The sequence below is a fragment of the Orbicella faveolata genome, unplaced genomic scaffold, assembly GCF_042242905.1.
Source record: "Orbicella faveolata isolate gen_17 unplaced genomic scaffold, um_ofav_v1 contig_12, whole genome shotgun sequence".
NCBI classification, from domain to species: domain Eukaryota; kingdom Metazoa; phylum Cnidaria; class Anthozoa; order Scleractinia; family Merulinidae; genus Orbicella; species Orbicella faveolata.
The window spans coordinates 21339329-21361398 of NW_028301539.1; the positions used below are offsets into that span (position 1 = coordinate 21339329).

At 38.2% G+C, this 22070-nt stretch overlaps 3 long non-coding RNA genes across 3 annotated transcripts; all 3 read left to right on the forward strand.

Moving 5' to 3' along the window:
* Positions 1-315: 315 nt before the first annotated feature.
* Positions 316-933, forward strand: LOC149117144 (uncharacterized). Its single transcript, XR_016205570.1, has 2 exons — positions 316-484; positions 737-933. It is a non-coding gene; the product is annotated as an uncharacterized LOC149117144 (long non-coding RNA).
* Positions 934-3741: 2808 nt separating this feature from the next.
* Positions 3742-4813, forward strand: LOC110062880 (uncharacterized). The gene is made up of 2 exons (XR_002298174.2): positions 3742-4361; positions 4620-4813. It is a non-coding gene; the product is annotated as an uncharacterized LOC110062880 (long non-coding RNA).
* A 10162-nt stretch (positions 4814-14975) lies between these two features.
* On the forward strand, positions 14976-16194 carry LOC149117145 (uncharacterized). The gene is made up of 3 exons (XR_016204091.1): positions 14976-15010; positions 15472-15558; positions 15674-16194. It is a non-coding gene; the product is annotated as an uncharacterized LOC149117145 (long non-coding RNA).
* Positions 16195-22070: the final 5876 nt, after the last annotated feature.

The window sequence follows — 22070 nt, forward strand, 5'->3', positions numbered from 1 at the left end:
AAAAGAACAAAATAGCAATGGAAGCAGCTGAACACACATACAAAAAGCAATTTATAAAAGTTTTCTTTTTTTACTCAAGTTGCGAAAGCATTACAAACTAATTATTCCTTTAAAACTCCATTGAATAAGTCAGCTGATGCCCTCCATTCAATCAAGTACTCAACCAGTTACCTAAGGCTTCTAGCACAAGAGCTAAAGGCAGTCAGCACTTACATAAAACTATCAATAGTAGTGGCGTAGTGTCAACTCCCACGTTGCAGTCTGGGTAAATAAGATCATTTATATTTGCACCATCTTTCTCAGCACCTGAACAACTTGAACAAGTAAAGCTTGATAAACACATTGCTTATCAGTTATGAACATGAAGGCGTGTATTATGCTTCTCTATCTTTTGTTCGTAACTTGCTACATCTTGCCGAGAACAGACGCTGTTCAAGGTCCTCAATTTAATGCCAGGCCCCATGGAAAACGATCCACTCAATCGGTAATGTGAATTTCTCTTTAACTTTCAAACCTACTTAGTGCTGTTTGATCAAATACCGTTTAGTTTTGCGGAGTGTTCCTTGGGCTTCCTGATATTTACACTGACCGGTAAAAAGCTCAAATGAAATCACCACACTCTTTGAATTTAGATTCATCTAAACGTTATGTATCATGTATGTGATGCAAAAGCAGTAGAGTCCTATTTATGGCAAAAACAGCAAGAAGCTTACCACAGTTGATTGTTAATTTTCAGATATCGAAAAGAGAAAGAAACATCCGGGACATCTGTGCCGCAATGACTGATGCTTGTAAAAGAGGAACAGAAGGATTCCAAGCAACGCCGGAAATTTAAAAGAAACTAATTGGACGAGGAGCAGAATGTAAAGAAAAAAATAATAATGTAAATCGCCTTAATATACAAGTGTAATATTAAAAGTACCGGAATGTTTATTAGATTGTGTCATAACGTCTGCATTTAGAAGAAATTTACATTTCCCGGATTTATTTTGATGTCGTACTTTGATCTTAACCTAACTTTTCCTTACTAAACGCATAAAATTGACGTAATGTTCTATATCGCAACACCACAGTCAAAAAATACGAAATTGAATGACTCGCCAAATCCTCACAAAAACGATACGCGAACGATAAATTAACATTAGACAAGGTTTAATATGATCGTGGAGTTAAATTTGAACCTAAATGGAGACAAGCCCTCAGTGTAAGCACAATGAACCTCTAAAACAGACATTAGCTAATGTACCCGGAAAAATTATAGCCCAATATGTATCTTGAATAATATAATGAACTTCGAGGCTGAAATCTTTTTAAAGCCATAATTATTTACTGAATGGGTTCTAAATTACATATTTTACCCAAAAAACTTGACAGGGAAACGGAAACACAGAGACGTTTACAAATATTACTTAGTGACATTCTTACACCTTGTGCATGAAAAAAAAGCCAACAATGAACAATACAAGATACATAACGCTAAGATAAATTTAAATTCCAGTGGTTTGGTGGTTCTATCTGTTCTATTTTTTTGTTTGTTTGTTTGTTTTTTTCACTCAGGACAAATTATCAGTAAGCCCACAATGAACGAAACCAAGCGAAATTTTCATCACACAAATCAGAGTTAAACTAGGTAATAAAAGTCAAAAAGTGTATATTACCGAGAAAGCTGATCGCTTCCCATTTGGCCTGCCCATATTATACGACGGATTGTGAACTCCGTCTGTTTTAGGCAAGATGCAGCAGGTTACGAATAAAAGAGAATGAAGCAATATACACGTCTTTTTGTCCATCACTGATGAAAACGCTGTATATCCAGCTCAACTAGCGCAAGTTAATCAGTTGTCCAAAGAGGCGGTCCATATATAACTGACCATTTTACCCATACTGCATCGTGGCTATTGATAGTTTTGTGTAAGTGGTGACGGCGTCAAGCCCTTGTGCAAGAAACAAGTGTGCAAGTGGATGGGGGAGTGGTTTCTATGGGAAACAATCAGCTGGAATAATGCAGGCGCCAAAGTTGAATTGAGTTTTAAAGGAGTAATACATAACAGTACCGTAATGATTCAATTTAGCGCCTGTGGTGCTTACAGGAAGGGGCGCTTATAGGAACAGGGGCATTTATTAAACAATGGCACTTAATGTGTAGCACCTATTAGAAAGAGGGCGCTTATTGAAAGGCGAACGCTAAATCGAAGCAGGTCTTGTAATCCTTTTAATGACTGTAATCCTTATAACTATACCACAAGGCAGAGTTTAAGGCTTTTTTTTGCCAGAAGTGAAGCTCTATTCTGGGAGAAGGACATTTCTTTAAAGCTGCGCATAACTTTTTAATGAACGTTTTGAAAATATTTACAGCGCCAGTATGGATACCAGTCTTCGAGCTGAATGGGTCACCCCGTACAATTAAATAAAAAACTTGTTTCTTATAAGCATATTGTTCCACTGTCTCCTTATTTTAAGTTGCTTTTTGTCCTCAATCTAACATACGTCATTTGTTTATTAGCTGTCCGCAAGCGTCTTCCTTTTGGTATAAGTTCCACTTGTAATGATTTTATAGGAATTCAAATATAAACGTATAATGATGTAACAGAAAATAGAGAAAGAAGTAGCACACGTTTTTAACAATTCAAACGAAGCATAACGGCGCCGTGCCCTGTGGTGTTCGAATAAAGATTTAATGAGCATCACTATTGCGCCGTTATGTTTCGCTTAAATTCCGTAACGTTTGTGTTGCTTCTTTCTTTATTGCTTGTAACCTGATGCATCATTTAGACATTTATATTTGAATTCCTATAAAATCCTTGCCGTTAGTTAAAAAAAATACCTAGTAGTAACATTCTTACACCTTCTCCATGCAAAAATTTCTTCTGTCTGTCGAGTAGTCTCTCAAGTATCTCAGCTACGTGGAAAATAAAATTGTACAACTAATAAAACCGCTAGTATGTCTGTACCACAATAGAAGAAAGACGCCGATTAAGAAGTGACTCTCTTTTCCACTTACCTGGTATTTCAAACTTTTTCGATCCACTAAAATGAACGTCATGTTGTCATATTACAAAGTTTTCTTGCTTACTTCCAAACTGTATCAAGATACCTTAGCACATCCAGAGTATTTGTGCTGCTGATGAAATCGTTTTTTCTAAAGTTTCCCCGCCGTGACGCTATGCTTTTGAGTTCCATAACATTTGCTTAAGAGCTTTTTTGCTCTAGGAATGAACCGATGTTCCAGTTCCATTAATTGTCTGTAGATGCTTGTTAGCGCAGAAATAAGAATCCATTTTTTTGTTTAGCATAGTGAGAAACCTTAAAATAAAGATAAAGAACGTCATGCGCCGTTGTATCTGCATTTTAATATAAAAAACTTTACCTTATACGATTCTAGATATTAAAGAAGACTTTACAAAAACAAGGATAAGACGACTATGTAACCATATGAATGCCATATGCAAATAAGAAACAATTTTTTTTATATGAAAGCTTTTATGCAAAGGCATTACAAACGCTACTACTTCGATTTAGCTTTATTATTCCGGTAAGCGCCATCTTTTTAAACGTGCTGCACATTTAGCGCCGTTTTTTAACAAGCGCCCCTATTCCAATTGGCGCCCCTTCCAATAAGTGCCCTCCTTTTAGCTACCAAAAGTAAATTGAAGCCCAGGCGATAAATCGAGTCAGTATGGTACTTTTATGTCTTACTCCTTCAAAACTCAATTCAACTTTGGCGCGCACATGATTTCAGCCGACAAATTAACTTATAATAAGAAGACAGTGTAAGCAGATAAAAGCAGTATGCTTATAAATTTTTTTTTTCTTTGGAAAAGCACCACAATGTTCCAGCTTCGATTTAGCGTTCACCTTCCAATAAGCGCCCTCTTTTCAACAGGCCAATACGCGCACCCTACCAGTGAGCACCATCCCTTGAGCTACCAAAAGTGAATAGCTCCCCAGACGCTAAATAGAATCATTAAGGTACCTCTATGTATTACTCCTTTAAAACGCAATTCAACTTTGGCGCCTGCATTTTTCAAGATGATTCTTTGCCCCACATAAACCACTCCACCATTCACTTAAGGTTTCTTGGACAAGGGCTTGCGCGGTCACCACTTCATAAAACTATCAATAGTCACATGGCAGTCTGGGTACAAATGGCCAGCTATATATGGACCGCCCCTTTTGACTCCTGATTAACTAGCGTTGGTTGAGCTGGATATACAGGGTGTTCATCAGTTATGGACAAAAGCACGTGTGTACTGCTTCTTTCTCTTTTGTTTGTAACCTGCTGCATCTTGCCTAAAACAGACGCAGTTCACAACCCGGCTTACAATAAGGGCAGGCCAAATGGAAAGCGATCCGCTATCTCGGTAATATACACTTTTCCCTAACTTTCAAACCTAACAATTCTTTATGTGATCAGACTTCCGCTTGGTTTTGTACATTATGGACTTACTGGTAGATTGCCCTCAGTGGAAAAATAATATCAGATATAGTTGTCAAACCATTGGAATTTTATTTTATCTAAGCATTATGTACATGTAACTTGTATGTGGTGCCGAAACAGTAGAGTCCTATTTGTGGCCAATACACCAAGAAGCTTACGACAGTTCTTTGCTAATTTTCAGATGTGGAAACGGGAAAGAAACATCCGGGACATCTGTGCCGCAATGAACGACGCTTGTAAAAGAGGAACAGAAGGATTGGAAGCCACGCTTGAAATTTAAAAGAAACTAATTAGACCAGGAGCAAACTTAAAGAAAAAATCAAATGTAAATCGCCTTGAAATACTATTATAATATTAAAATTACTGGAATGTTTATCAGATTGTTTCATTAAAGTTCGCAAAGTGATACAGGAAAAGATCGTCGCTGTTTTCTTGCCACAAGCTTTCCCTAGCGACCATAGCATGCTCTACGTTAGAAAATAACGGATAATGTTAATTCCTCGATTTATTTTGATGTGACACTTTGACCTTTAACTAACTTTTCCTATTAGATGCATAAAATTGACATAATATTCTATATCGTAACAACGCAGTCAAGACAAATCATGAAATTGACTGAATCTCTAAATCTTCACCAAAAAAGATAAACATACGATTGATTAGCGTTAAAGCAGGTGTGTTATATCCGTAGATTCAAATTTATACCCGATCAGAGACAAGCCTCCGGCGTAAGGTGAATAAACCTATGTAATAGAGTTTGGTTAACATTTCCAGGGAAAATTTATGAACGAGTTTTCGCAACGCAATCTTATATTTTGAATAATAGTGGAGACTAAATTCTATATAAAGTCATTCTTAAGAGCAGCTTCGCCTAAATACCAACTAGACTTGGAAATAGCGAAAAAATCGAATTTCTTCAAACTCACCTAGAATGAAGCCCTACGGGCACTAGTTACAAAAATATTGTCTTAAGTTCGATAAATCAAAAATTATTTTTTTCCGCAACTTTTTCGTTTCGATGCCCCAAATCGGCCAAAATCCATCGAAAATGAGCGGCATATTCAGAGGCTCGTAAACTCAAAAGTAAAAATCTTCATTACAAACTGATTGCACGTCGTATTTGTATTTCCTTTCTTGTCTATTTAGAACTAAATAGATCGTGATTTGATTGGAACAAAAATATTTGATGAATTTTCTAAATTAACGACCCAAGACAGTTTTACAAGAGGTCTACATTTAGCCTATTTTCAAATGCTGAAAAGGCGTTCTGGTACACGGCTTTTCCCAAAACGCCTAGTTTGGTCTGAAAGAGCATTGTTTCTTCTTTAAATTAGTGAAATAAAATTTTTGGGTAAATAAAATAACGAGCGATGAGATAGCGAACTAAATGCAGCACTTCTTCCTGAAAACGTGACCGTTGACCCAAGTGTAACGAAACTGATTACTGCAAGAAAACCCCGGAAGAAAAGCAAACGCTTCGTTATTTTGAAACAATTTCTAAGGATATCTCTCCGAAACCATGATTGCAAGAAACTATTTCCAGATATGAAATCTTACAGGGTCAAAGAAGGAGCTAAAGGACGCATTTTGCTGAGAATTGAGTTGAAGTCAATTCCAGTGAAATTTGCAAACTTGAAGAGGGTCCACAATAGGGTTCTCAGATCCCGCTTTCCCGCCCATTTTTTCTTGTTAATCCCGCCATCCCGCCCTTTTTTGCCTGGAAATCCCGATCCCGCCTAATTTTCAAGGACGTTTCTGCGTTAATTATTAATTTTTAAATTAATAATTAATTTAATTATTGACACAAACTTTTTAAAACAAGATATTGCATAAAAGATCGCAAAAGAATTCAATGGGTAGCAGATAAGTAAGCACAAATGATTATAACGTTTCTTTCTGTAAACGGTTTACTATCTTGTTTCCTTTTGTCCACGTATCAGTGAGAGAAAAAGATTGTTCATTCCCATATTCAAGAGACTGCCGGAAACACACTTGACAGTTTCTTTCAAAGCTTTCAGCGTCTTCACTTTACTTGAAATCAGGGCTCAGAACTTTTCTTTCCGAATGAAGGCATCCCTGTTCGCACATCCTCTTCGTAATATGGTCTAGTATATGATGACGCAATTCGTAATGTCGCATATTTCGTTCGTTAAATCACTATCACCGCCATTCGGTTTGGTCATCCTGGCCAAAACAAGCCAAGCGCTTTGGAAAAGGTCGAGAGACTAGAAAAAACTAGAAAGGATCGGGAGGTCAAGGTTACAGACGCAAGCATCGAAAATGTCGGAAATGGACGATACATTTGACAGAACCTGACAGGGTACAGAGCGGTTCACCCTGCGAGCAGAGCCTCTTTTATCGCTTTTTTGAATATGTACCGTAAGAAAAGGCTCTGCTTGCAGGGTGAGAGCGGTTGCTATTCATTACTCGAAACCTGACACAGCTATATGGTTCGTTTCTGCCAGCTTGTGGTTTTGCGCTGGTCAATAACAATTTCTGAAGTCACGTAAGAATTGAAATCCTGTATCCCGCTCTGTTCCCCTTGCAAATCCCGCGTCCCAACCCCACAAAAACACGAAATCCCGCTCCCGCTCGTAATTGTAATTTCCGCTTCCCGCCCCTGTTTTCAGCTCAAATCCCAAATATCACGGCGAAAAAAAGCCAAATCCCGCATCCCGCTAAACCTATTGGGAACCCTCCTTGAAGTATGTTAGAAGCTGGACCCAGATTTGGAAACCTCTAAAAGAAGAAATGTTTAATGTTCCGTGTCCTGCCCGCTACTATAAATTCCATGCACATGCCAACCGCATGTCTTCATGAACAGTTAGAAGTTAGAGTCAAGTTCCATTACCTTTAAAAAGTGCTTGATTCTATTTGTTTGCGTCGACTTTGTTCACTACTCTCACGTTCGAATACCGCAAATCGGTCACGCCAAAACAGTGCAGACCGTACAGACTGCAGACACTTGTTTGGGCTTTTCACTGTGACTCCTTTTTTTTGGGTTTAGTTACAAAATAGTGTTAAATATGTCTGAAAGTTTGTCATTTATCCACAGGCTGCACAAGCGCAGTATTTGACTTTTGATTGAATAGACAAACGCGTACGAGACTTTGTATGGGAAACTTACTCAGTCTGCACGGTCTGCAGTGTTTTGGCGTGACCGATACTACGCAATATTCGAACGTGACAGTAACTACTGAGTGAACAAAGTAAAATCAAGCACTTTTAAAAGGTAATGGAACTTGACTCTAGCTTCTAACTGTTCATGAAGACAGCCAATTTCACTTTACATTTTTGGGATCGATTATTTATTTTGGAGTTGCCCATGGAAACTGTCAGTGGAGTTCAGTTGGTTTTACGACAAACATGCGGTTGGCATGTGCATGGAATTTATAGCAGCGGGCAGGTCACGGAACATTAAACAAGCATTTCCTCTTTTAGAGGTTTCCAAATCTGGGTCCAGCTTCTTTTGAAGGTTAATCCAAGAAGACGACTCTTCTATAAATATAAATAATCAGGTAAGTATCGGCTAACATACTTCAAGTTTGCAAATTTCACTGGAATTGACTTCAATTCAATTCTCAGCAAACAAAGTTATTGTGTCGAAATGCGCCCTTTAGCTCCTTCCTTCACCCTGTAAGATTTCATATCTGGAAATAGTTTCTTGCAATCATGGTTTCGGAGAGATATCCTTAGAAATTGTTTCAAAATAACGAAGCGTTTGCTTTTCTTCCGGGGTTTTCTTGCAGTAATCAGTTTCGTTACACTTGGGTCAACGGTCACGTTTTCAGGAAGAAGTGCTGCATTTAGTTCGCTATCTCATCGCTCGTTATTTTATTTACCCAAAAATTTTATTTCACTAATTTAAAGAAGAAACAATGCTCTTTCAGACCAAACTAGGCGTTTTGGGAAAAGCCGTGTACCAGAACGCCTTTTCAGCATTTGAAAATAGGCTAAATGTAGACCTCTTGTAAAACTGTCTTGGGTCGTTAATTTAGAAAATTCATCAAATATTTTTGTTCTAATCAAATCACGATCTATTTAGCTCTAAATAGACAAGAAAGGAAATACAAATACGACGTGCAATCAGTTTGTAATGAAGATTTTTACTTTTGAGTTTACGAGCCTCTGAATATGCCGCTCATTTTCGATGGATTTTGGCCGATTTGGGGCATCGAAACGAAAAAGTTGCGGAAAAAAATAATTTTTGATTTATCGAACTTAAGACAATATTTTTGTAACTAGTGCCCGTAGGGCTTCATTCTGGGCGAGTTTGAAGAAATTCGATTTTTTCGCTATTTCCAAGTCTAGTTGATATTTAGACGAAGCTGCTCTTAATTAACATAAGACCGAACAGGTTCAAAACTGAAACCTCTTATCAGAAAACTTGACAGGCAAACCGAAACACAGAGACCTTTATATTTGAATTCGTATAAGTTCTTGCCGTTGGAAAAAAATTACGTCGTGGCATTCTTACACCTTGTCCATGAAAAAAAAGCTTCTTCTGTTTGTCGAACAGTTTCTCAACTATCTCAGTTCCGTTGAAAAATAATATTATGAAACTAATAATACCTCCCTCTTAAAGCGCATGAACCACAACAGATGACGACGCCGGATTAAAAAAGACTATCTTTTACATTCATTTAGTACATGACATTATTTAAAATGTTTCGATTCACTAGTAGAAATTGAAAGTATCGAACTCTAAAAAAGGCATCTTGTCATATCACATAGTTATCTTTTTTTGACAACTGGGAAATGTACCAAGACATCTAACGCACATACCGAAAAAATGTGCTTCTTAATATCTTTTTCCCTATCATTACAGCCCACTCCGCTGTTATGCTTTGCTTGCGTTCCCTAGCATTACATTACCGCTTGTTTTGTTCTTGGAATGAGCAGATGTTTCACTTCCATTACTTGTCTGTATGTCAGAGCTTGTTAACCCAGCAATTAGAAATCCATGTCTTCTTTAGCATAGCTATAAATCTTTTAAAAAACAAAGAATGTCTTGCGCAATTTTATCCCGATTTTAAAATGAACTTCTTTTTCTTTTAGGAATCCACAAATAAGATATAAGTTCCAAAAAAAAGAGTAACCAGATGAAGCCCACATGCAAATAAGAATCAAGTTTTTTTGGTAAACCATGGCAAACGGTATTGCTTCGAACTAGCACACTCCCTTTAATGAGCGTCCTTTTTTCTGATAAGCGCTCCACATTGAGTGCCGCTTCTTAATGAGCTTCGATATTCCAATTAGGGCCCCCTTCCTACAAGCGTCGCTAAGATGAAAGCAGCAAGCAAGACACTGGCTGATTAGCCGAAGGAAATATGAAGTCTAGTTCATCATCTAAACGTAATATTGAACATTATGACTATAAGAAACTCTACTGTTACAGTTCTTGAGTCTAACTATCTGCTGTTTTCAATGCAGAAAGAATTGTTCCACATTTAGATGTAAACGTTAAAAAAGAAATAAGCGCCCCTCTCCAAAAAGCCCCCTCCGTTCGGCTATCAAAAGTATCTTAGCGCCCCAGGCGCTGAATCAAGTCATTACGGTACTCTTGTGTATTACCCCTTAAGAGTCCCTGTCCATAAAAATGGAAAATAACTCGGCAGGGGTCGAAAATTCGATTTCGCTGATATTTTCATGGTAGATAGGCTAGGGCATGACAAAAACTACTGGGTAGTTTTTTTTGGCAAAATATTCTTTTACTTCAAAGAAATATGCAAATTACCAAATGCCGTTAAAATCGTCATTTGACGTACCATTTTATTAAGCAAGTTTGAGAGCCTCGCATGCAAAACCACACCATTCTTCCGTCTTTAAAACACTCAAATATTTTCGTGCAATGTTTAAATGTGTACTGGGTTGATTTTAGGGAATGTTGCGTTGTCTTTTTGGGTACAAAATAATTAAATTTCGAAGACATGTATTTCATTCACTTAAAAGTACTTCGTGAATATAATTGATTTTCACCATGTGCGAAACCTTCAAATGGATTAAGCTTCTGGTGGTTGAATCGCAGAAGGATGGTCTACAGACTCCTGTAAAAATTTCTTTGGGCAAATGATTGTGAGCGACGCGAGAGCTTTTCAAAGTACGTTAAAAGTGCAAATATTTGACCACCCTCGTCAAATTTCAATTTACGGGTTAGATATATATTTTAGCATGCGCCACATGACTTGACCTATGTTGAGTTGAAATAGACACAGAGCTGATAATTTCGAATTGTTCTAACCTCATTTGCTGTAAAAGGCAGGTCCAAAGCCGATTTGACGTGTTTCTCCCACCATTCGTTGCACATAAAGCAGAAATTTGCTTTTGTTTACATAACGTCCGATGTACATCGCCAACTGTCAACTTATTTAATGGTCGAATACCATGAATTTGTGACCCTCTTTCGACACACACGATCACCACTGCATCTAAGTCAAAAACGGCTAAGTCATTTGTAGATAGTTGCTTGCTTTGCACTACACCAAAAGATTACGTTTGATCATCATGGTTTGATGGCTTGAATCCTTGCGGTTCCTTGTTCGTCACGCAATGCTGTCATTCCATTTTGGGGGGTAGCGGTAGGACAATTTCTATCCTAATACGTAAGGCTCCGTAAGGCTTGGAACCACTGGGAGCACACAATCGTGTTGAATAGGAAGAGATTAAATTAAGAAATGAAAAGAATGAATAGTTTACCATTGCCCCTGTTGTTATCTTTCACTCGACCACCGCTACCTACATGCCCTGCGTAATACTGTAACGCTAAACTCATACCTAGGTCTTTTCGCGCTGTGCAATTATTTTTGGTTTACATGTAATACAGTGGGCTACCCCCGGGAAAATGGGTGGTGACCGCTTAATGGGGCTAGCCGCTTAAATAGAGGTTGTTGACCCTTGAATATTTAATTTTTCACTATCGGGTTATAAATTTCTTGGTGAACATGAAGTCAATTCAAGACAATCATGATAGACGTGTATTTGAATTATCACTCGTCATGCACCTTCAATTTCACTCTTATCTGCCATAGCCCTTTCCAAAACAAAGTTTTTAAATTTTGGGTGGCCGCTTAATAGGGGTAAAGACAATAATGAAACCCTTATCGGAACGACCAAATGGTGGCCGCGGAGGTAACCGGTCAATAAGTGTTTTATTTACAATATTTTACTGGCAATAATTTTGGACTGTATTGACAACAGTCCTCCTCTATTTTCTGTTACAAACATACCAATGCCTCACCACTAGGCAAACAAAATACACCAAATAAAATGGCATGGCCAGGGCTATTTACTCACGTAATTACTAATTAAATTTAGTCTGTTTTTCTCACGAATTAGACACGTTGTGATTTCCTATTCTTATTTCAGCTAGTTCTTGCTTCATTGATCTATAATTTGTTTCATGGCGATTTTTTTAAAAATTCTAGTGAGTACAGGCGTTCATTTATCCTGAGAGTGCTCTATACAAAATAGATCAAAATGTGCAGCACATGCCCTGACAGCATTACGTGACGAACAAATAACGGCTGTAAGATTGTGCTGCGCCGACAAGCTTATCAGCAACTTATCATTTTGGCGCAGTGCAAAGCAAGCAACTATCTACAAATGACTCAGCCGTTTTGGACTTAGATGCAGTGATGTTCATATGCGCAGAAAGATGGTCACAGATTCCTGGTATTCGACGAACAATAGGTTGACAGTTGGAGATGTACATCGGACGTTAATCTTGTGCAAACAAAAGCAAACTTCTGCTTTATGTGCGACGAATAGTGAGAGATCGACTAGAAACACGTCAAATCGGCTTTGGACCTGCCTTTTGCAACAAATGAGGTTAGAACAATTCGAAATTATCAGCTCTGTGTCTATTTCAACTTATTATAGGTCAAGTCATGTGGCGCATGCTAAAATATACGTCTAACCCGTAAATTGAAATTTGACGACGGATGGTCAAATATTTGCATTTTTGACGTACTTTTAAAAGCTCTCGCGTCGCTCACAATCATTTGCCCAAAGAAATTTTTACAGGAGTCTGTAGACCATCCTTCTGCGATTCAACCACCAGAAGCTTAATCCATTTGAAGGTTTCGCACATGGTGAAAATCAATTATATTCACGAAGTACTTTTAAGTGAATGAAATACATATCTTCGAAATTTAATTATTTTGCACCCAAAAAAGACAACGCAACATTCCCTAAAACCAACCCAGTACACATTTAAACATTGCGCAAAAATATTTGAGTGTTTTAAAGACGGGAGAATGGTGTGGTTTTGCATGCGAGGCTCTCAAAATTGCTTAATAAAATGGTACGTCAAATGACGATTTTAACGGCATTTGGTAATTTGCATATTTCTTTGAAATAAAAGGATATTTTGCCAAAAAAACTATCCCGTGGTTTTTGTCATGCCCTAGCCTATCTACTATAAGAATATGAGCGAAATCGAATTTTCGACCCTTGCCGCGAAATTAAGAATTTGTCTGATTTTTACAGGCAGGCACTCTTAAAACTCAATTCAACTTTTGCGCCTGCGTTACTTCAGTTGATTCTTTCCTCCCAATCACCACTCCACCATTCACTTAAGGTTTCTTGCACAAGGGCTTGGCGCCTTCACCACTAACATAAAGCTATGAATAGTCGTGGCGTAATGTCAACTCCCACGCTGCAGTCTGGGTAAAAATGGTCAGTTATATGTGGACCGCCTCTTTGGACAACTGATTAACTGGCGCTAGTTGTTTTTGTTCGCTGTTTTGTTCGTAACCTCGTGCATCTTGCCCACAACAAACGCAGTTCGCAATCCTTCCTATAATATGGGCAGGCCATTTGGAAAGCGATCAGCCATCTCGGTAATATACACTTTTCCTTGACTTCTATTACCTAGTTTAACTCTCTGTGTGATGAAAATTTCGTTTGGTTTTGTTCATTGTGAGCTTACTGATAATTTACCGTAATTGCCCCTAGCGGTAAAAAAGATCAGATAGAATCACCACACCAGTGGAATTGAAATTAAGCTAAGTGTTATGCATCGTGTATGTAATGTCAAAGCAGTAAAGTTCTCAACTCATGGCAATTTATGGTCAATATAGCAAAAAGTGTACCAAAGTTCTTTGTTAATTTTTAGATGTGGAAGCGGAAAAGAAACATTCGGGACATGTGTACCGCAATGAATGGCGTTTGTAAAAGAGGAACAGAAGAATTCGAAGTAACGCCTGGAATTTGAAAGAAACTGATTAGCCAGGGAGCAACCTGAAAGAAAATTTAAAAAAATAAATCGCTGTAAGGAAATACGAGGATAATGTTAAAAATACTGGAATGTTTGTCAGATTGTGTCATTAAATTTTGCATGCAGGAGAAGATCGTTACTGTTTTCTTACCACAACAAGGAACAGCTAGCGAAAAAGGAACGCCCTTCCTTGGCGTTAAAAGGAGTGGATAACGTTATTTTTCGGATTTAGTTTTATATCGCACTTTAATCTTAAATTAACTGGTCCTATTGAATACTTAAGATATAAGATATGGCATAATGGCATAAGACATGGCATAATGTTCCACATCTTGACGCCACAGTAACAACATCAATTTTCATATTGAATGAATCGATCGATCAATCCCTCACAAAACACTTAAGAAGACGATTAGCATTGGAGCACACGTAATACGGCCATGGGTTAAAATCTATATCCGACCAAAGACCCCTGACAAGACTTTAACATAGAGAAAATATTTTGTTTTATTCTCTCAAGCTATAGGGGCAATCTGACGATTTGTTGGCAACTTTTTAAAACTTCCTTGCGAGGCAAATAACTACTGGACATATGTATTGGTTTTTTAACAGGGAGTTGTGGAAAAGTCCAACTTTTTCCACCTCTTATATTTCAAGATCAAAATATCTCGTTACGATAATTTCATGGGTCAAAATCTTTCCAACCTAGAGAGACCCAGTTTTGCAAGGAAAAGAGCACAAATAATGACATAACGAACATTTTATCTGTCACGTTTATCCTTCGAGCTTCAAGTTCTACCATCTTTCATTATTTATATCCTCACATGATGCATGTAACATCGCTGGTCAATGCGAGCAGTATGCAGGACGCAAATCATGTCATTTTTCAGTTCTCCGTGAGTCTCTGTGCATAAAAGTTTGGGCTCTCGTCCGATATCTGGGATGTCGTGTGTGCGAACCCCATCAGGTCTTTAAGATAACATTGAAAAAAAATTGGGAATGAAATTGTTTTTGGCGTGAAGTTGATGTCAGTTACAAATTTACATTGCAAATTATTCTTAGAGAGCATGCTGTTCATAATTATTCATCACAAGTTCAGTTTGCTAACGACCTCGCTAGTTCTTGCTGCGTTTAAGTCTCCGTGAGGAAACAAAATTTATTTTTACACAGAAAGGGAAGGGCATTACACAAACTCCATGGTTATTCCCCGACAATTTGTCCGAAACAACGATATCCTGAAACAAAGTCAAGTAATCTGCGCGCAAAGGCGGTACACGTGTTTAATCCTAGAGGTTTATTCTCGCTCAAATATTGATGGAATATGGCTGGCGCAAACTCGTCGGATGATATTTCAGGTTGGTAGAGTTAAAGAAACAACTGTTAACTGGTACTAAAACGGATGTTCGTTATACTTTCCTGTACACGGTGCCTACATTAATCTACCGTACATATATTTGTGGCTCGTTGATGCAGTGTTGTCTGTTAACGGCTAATTAGTATTGTGTTTGTGAATCGCTTGAATTATCCTAATTCTGAGAAAAGCTGCCCATTCCTGTTGGAGTTTAACAGCAAATATTCTTTCCTTTGAAGACATGATATACGATGACGCTAAGGGCAGACCGCCTTCAAGAGAGACGAAATATTTATGCCCGTCCGCAGTAAACATTTCCCACTGGAGTCGCCTGCAATACAATAAATACTAGATCGCAAAATCCGAGAGTATTAATTCGTTTTCAATTTTAAAGCGTTCTGTTAGCTTTAGGATTTCAAATCTCGCCATTAGGCTCAAGTTTTACCTTTTTTTTGTTATTTGCAGGTTTGTTGACCTTCTCAAAAGTAAAAGAGATGGCACTTCACCGATTTCTTAATGGCCTCTGCGACACCTGTGATGAGAATGCTGATGGTGAGAATTACTTTGTCCTCGTACATTTGCTTGTAATGTGGTTAGAAATGAACTCCAATCTTCTTCGGTCATATGATTCAATTTTCTGTTTCTTGTTTTACTGGGATGGTCAAAGCTGACAAAGTCTACAAACATTCTGCAATTTCGATGAACATTCAGGGAGGCTTCCACTGAAACAGCTAGGCACGAGGCTTGCGTCGCTGGCAAGGGTTGTTGGTGGGCTACGATGGTAAGTGTTGAATTAATTTTTTTTTTCTTTCTATACCTTTTTTTTAAGTACCGAGACGACAATACGATACGTAAACAAGAAGATAATAACATTCAAGATCCAGTGGGAAGCGAAGACCAAGGGTTGGAAGAGGAGCGAGAAGGAAAGGGAGGGAGAAGACTGAGGAAGGAAAGGAGAAGAGTTACCAGTAATCCTTTCGTCTCAAAGGGTATGGAAGGTTTTGAAGATACCCCTGTCACAGATAGGGGACAATCTTAACGTAGAAAAATGAGACCACATCACTAGTGGAAAATAATTCACATCTTGGTTTTCAAACTAATAAGGTGACATTGAAACGCTTAGCTATTAGTAATTAAGTCAGAGCAATTTAATAAATTAAGGTATAAGTATTTCTTCAGTGTAAAACTACGGTAAATAAACATACAAGGTGATAAAACAAATTCTGAAACTTTAAAGTAATAAAATGATAAAATGGGCCCCTCTACGTTTTGAAGTAGTTACAAGCTACATCGTGAAGCAGAATCAACCTTTTCTGCTATTACCATTTTTCTCTTCATGGAGGAGACAATCAAATAACTAAACAATTCTACAACCCGACGACAAGGAAATCAATGATTCCACCTTAGTACAAGGACAGGGGAGAGGGTGTGTATGGAACCTCTCCTTGAGTTTTCGTTGTAATAAGACAATCAAAATATTTTTTCCTTTAATAGATGGAGCTCAGCTTGCTCTGCAAAATGAGATGTTTTTGTTGTTTATGACCTCAGCAACGTCACATGTGGTTATTTTATCTTAAATACGTAATCTTGGTTTTCATTGTCTTCTCGCAAAATAAGAACAGAACGTATTAGATCGATGAAAAATCAATTCAAAGGGATAATAGGATGTTAAAAAATTCGAATCCTTCAATGCTGCTCAAAAAAATTAGAAGGAAACGAAATTGTGTTAAAAAGGTAAATTTGGCTAAGCCTGGTTACCAAAACGCGGTTGCTATAACAATGAAAAATGACCTGGATAAATTGTTGACACATTATTGAAAGTTTCACAAAAAGCATCACAAAATAAGGTATCTTTTCAAATTTATGAAAATGTTATTTCGTGTGTGGCAGTACCACCCCCCCCCCCCACCCCCTCGCCGCTCTTCCCCCTTGTACGTCGGTTATTGCTCGTGAGTTGCCCTTCTAGATACATTTTGTTTCTTTTTCCTCAGACTGCTGCATAATGGAGTGGTTATTGATCTGTTAACATGTTGATAAGATTGGCGTGCAAGTGGTAAGTTGATGCATCTTTTTGTATTGATTAAGTGATTCTAAAATTCCTTAAAAAAGTGTTCAATATTCTTAGAGTAAACTCTTTTGATGACGAATTTAATACTTAAAGGTCAAGTGCTGCGTACATTGTAAGTCACTTTTCTCGGTCTCGCATGGACAAAGATGTTAAATTTAAAGCAGCTATGTGGAAAAAGATATTATAATCCTGTTATACAAAATTGCCTCTGCATCGTATAAGAAGCCTCTACATACACAATGACTAAAACTTTCTATTTTATTTTCGCTTGTGTGAACGCTGCCTGCTTTTAATCTTCCGGTCGCATCTTGTCTAACCTTGAATGACCTTCAGTTGGCCGTGTGTACGATAGCCGCCATGTTGATTTTCGTATTAGAATGCTAACATACGGATTTTGCTAAAGTGTTTACATCCGTGTCGCTACCCAGTTCAGATTACGTGATGATTCATTTGGGAGGTTGCAGTTGTGAAATTGTTACACTCGAGTGATTACGTGGTAGTATGTACAAACAGAACAACAGACCGTTTTCGTATTCTCGGTATTGGACTGCTTTCAACTGAGGCTAATGCGGGAAGTCTTTTCAAATGCAAATGACTTTAATCTCTTTTTAATGACATTCCCCCGCATAAGCCTCCATTGCAAGCTAGTTCCAGTCTAATATATAGATTTAGGCCAGCCTAAAAGCGTAGCTCCTGGGCCGGGTTGTTCAAAGCCCGATTAAGCTAACCCAATAATCCTGCCCTGTTTCCAACAAGCTAACCCAATATGAGCCCGCGATCCAATCGATAACCAGCACTTGGTCAGCGGTCAACTTCAAAAAAACACGTGATCTCGAGGAGCTGTAAACTTGAGCCCGCGATATGGTCACGTGATACTGGTCAGCGGATACCTTGCTTTGACCTGTGTCAATTGATCATAACATGGATGTCCAATATCAAGGAAGTACACGGTAAACCAAGGTTACATGTCTCTGTCAACCTAGTATATAGATTTAGGCCAGCCTAAAAGCGTAGCTCCTGGGCCGGGTTGTTCAAAGCCCGATTAAGCTAACCCAGAAAAAGATAGAATTTTGATTTAAGTTTTGTAACTTTGCAGTGAGGTTTCTGTATATTGTTTGGCCTTCTGTTTTGAGTTGATAATTACCATATACACAAAACAAAACAGCAAAAATCATTTGTATAGAAGAAAAAGTTATAATTCGATTAACTTTTAATCCTGGGTTAGCGTAGACCGGCTTCTGAACAATCCTGCCCTGTTTCCAACAAGCTGACCCTATATGAGCCCGCGATCCAATCGATAACCAGCACTTGGTCAGCGGTCAACTTCAAAAATCACGTGACCTCAAGGAGCTGTAAACTTGAACCTGCGATATAGTCACGTGATACTGGTCAGCGGATACCTTGCTTTGACATGTGTCAATTGATCATAACATGGATGTCCAATATCAAGGAAATACACGGTAAACCAAGGCTACATGTCCCTGTCAACCTATTATTTGGAGTATGGCCGCCATGTTGGACAACTCCGCCGTCGCCGTCGTCGTCGTCGTGCGTACGCGCCCACGAGCAATACCGCTAGCCATGATAACCATGAGAAAATCAACTCATGGGTTTCATTTTCTTTCCTATATGAGTATGGGGCTCCGCTTGGCGGCCCTTCGGGCCGCCGGAGCTCCGCTATTATTTGGAGTATGGCCGCCATGTTGGGCAACTCCGCCGTCACCGTCGTCGTCGTCGTCGTGCGTACGCGCCCACGAGCAATACCGCTAGCCATGATAACCATGAGAAAATCAAGTCATGGGTTTCATTTTCTTTCCTATATGAGTATGGGGCTCCGCTTGGCGGCCCTTCGGGCCGCCAGAGCTCCGCTATTATTTGGAGTATTCGCTAATACCGAGAATACGAAAATGGCCTATTGTAACCTCCCAAATAAATAATGGTAATTGAACTGAGTGGAGTGCTGCGCGCTCGTTCGATTTTGAAATCACGCGTATGATTTCAGACCAAATTGCACTCCACTCAGTTCAATTGCCACTTTATTAGATCCATTTTGAAATCCCATATTTTTATCGCCTTAATTTTTAAAAAAAAACGGAACCGGAAACGCTTTTACGTCTCATTTAGTATGCAAAAGGATGTCATGTGACGAAAACTTATCCGAGCATGACAAAGAAACAAGCGGTTTTGAAGTCAGAACGAAAATAGTCTGCTTCAGGTATAAAAGTTCAATTCTCGTCGGTTGAATCAATGATGGAAGGTCTTTCTTTCTTCTGTGGTCGAGGCTGAGACTTTTCATTGTCTTTGGAGAAGGAATTTGAAGGTGCATCCTGCGTAATTCTGCGATGGATTTCTTTTGAGTTGTGAAACTCCCTCGAGTGCACGATGCCCAGTGGATGGTACGTTTTTTTTCTTTCATACCGTTTAATGGCATGATTTTAAGGGAGTCCAGCTCGTTATCATCTCCGTTTCTTTTTGTGACCTCGGCGAAGGACTCAATACTCAGGACCTTGTCAAGTTCTTGCGGCGCCGTTTGTTTCAAGATATTTCCAAGATGGCGGGACTAACACCAGCTTCGTAAGACGTTCATTCATTCACTGTTTTGTGGAGCGGGGCGTATTTTGACTATGTTTATTCACAGCGACAGAGTTGAGCTCTTTTGTTGCTTCGTTTGAAACTACCAGAAACCTGGAAACATCTACCTTCTTGAGATGGCCCTGAATTTGTTGTTGAGTGGTTTTCGTTTGTTTATGTTTTACTGGACTCGGTATCATACGGATTTTGAGCAGATGTTGAAGAAAAATCGCCAAAATATTCGTCAAAATGGACACTGAAAGTTGGAAACTTCCATTAAAGTTGGTGTTCAGCCTGAAGGAGCTGATAATCGTCATTTAGAAACTGTAATTAATTACATTCGTCAAATTTTTTGGAAAAAAACACACAATAACAACAGAGTTTTGGCAATACTAGTTGCTAAATTATCCACACAGATGCGATTTAGTGCAAAAAATAGTGCGATTCGTGAATAAATCGCATCACTGAGAGCCAATCAGATTGCAAGGATAACTAGTGATTTCAAAATGGATTTAATAAATCATCATATGATCTTAACTGGGTCGCAACAAGGATGTTTTCACTTTAGCCGAATCCGTCAATTACTCGCATAATTCCTGAATCTTGAACGCAAAGGCGCGCTTTAACAGGGATTTTGTCATGGAATATTCATTTGTCAAACCACAAGAGACTGAGACATTGATCGTTGTTGAATGAAAAAAAATTATTTGGTTTTCTTTACTGTAAAGAAATTTGAAATGCTTGTATTAGAGAAAACGTCTGAATTTTTTTCCTCATCACTTTTAATCTCTCTAAGAGGCTATGAAAAATATCATCTGACACAACCGTACACAAACATTTTCTCGTAGAAAACGACCGCTGATAAAATACACCTTGGCAGTTCGGCTGACCTTGAATGACCTTTACAAGGTCGTTTTTCCTTGGTTTTTGCTTTATAATGTAAACTAATAGCGTGACAAAAACAATGTAATCAATGCAGAAAAAATCTGCCTTCTTATTTCAATCATTCTACTGCCGCAGTTTTTCAACAGTTTTCAGGTTTAAAATTTTTATAACCGTACCAATCTACCTAAATCTGCATCAATCGGGAAAAAATTTTACAGAGAATTTGAAATAAAACAGGACGGTGTTCCTTCAACTTTTTAACACCGAAAATTGGCATTTTATTTCGGCACGTGGAAATTTAGAGGGAAAACTTTGTGCTGCCTCAAAATTCGTAGCACCAGAAACCAAAGCAAATTAAAATGTGCGAATCAAAATGAATATAACAAACAATATTGCAGACTGTAAGCTCATGGCTAATCGTTAAAGGGAATGAGTTTGAATTTCGCCCAGCGGTCTGCCGGGCTTATTGAACTAAAACTACGGAGATTATACTTGAGTTTGAGAATATCCTTTGGCTTAAGTAATTGCAAAAGCTTTACTTGGAAAATGTATGTATTCTCAGCGAATTTCAAGCTATTGTGTCCTACACAGTTGATTGAAAAATGAATCTTGGCCCCTGGGAAGATCCTTTTTATTGTGCGCTTTTGCGTTTTATGTAAGAATTTCCTTTGCAAAGCTTCCCTGGCAATCGAAGTTAGGGGGTAAGTCCATTTTATAAGCGCGTTTTAGCTTAAAACGGAAAGATTCCGATCATGGCTTCAATGTTCTGAAAAATATTTCAAAGCCATTTCATTTATATAGCATCATAATTTTGGATAATATATTCAAGTTATTTTTTGGACTCTAGTTTGGTTCCTTAAAATGGCTTACATTTACTCATGAAAAAGGATAATTTATTTCGCCACATGTCACGTCCATAAACCACATTCGATCTTCTTGTTATTAAATTTGTTATTGTTTACGTTTATTTCTTTAAAGCTAGATTTTAAGGAATTTTCCTATTGTAATGTTTGCTTATCCTACCAATAGCAAAATAAAAGATAGTAAAGATTTCATGGATGCATTTCCTTGATTTTTCCATAGAGTCATTCTTTGCCCAGCTACGGATTCCTCACATGGATTCCTATGGATACTCATGGTTCATCATGGACGACAGATAGCTAAATTTGCGCATGAAGTAGATTCTGGATCCTCCGTTTCTTTTCTCTGTACTTCTTTAGGTAAAGCACAGTAATTTATATCAATAGAGAATTGTATAGGTACTAGACGCAAGCCTTTCACTTTCGAATGTGGCAACATTTCACTTACTAAATCTTCAAGCAGACGAGTGAGGAGTACATTTTCTACAAAGGAGTATTGTCTTGATCTATCACAATATTCTCACACCAAATTTTAAAAGCCGGGGTTCTATACGGAAACCAGTAATGATGATTTTATCTATCGAACTTACACAGAGTAACTTTTTTAAGTTATAAGTGCGCACCCATGTTGTTGAATCCTGAAATCTTACCAAAATTAATTTGACTTTTTGTGATTTTTT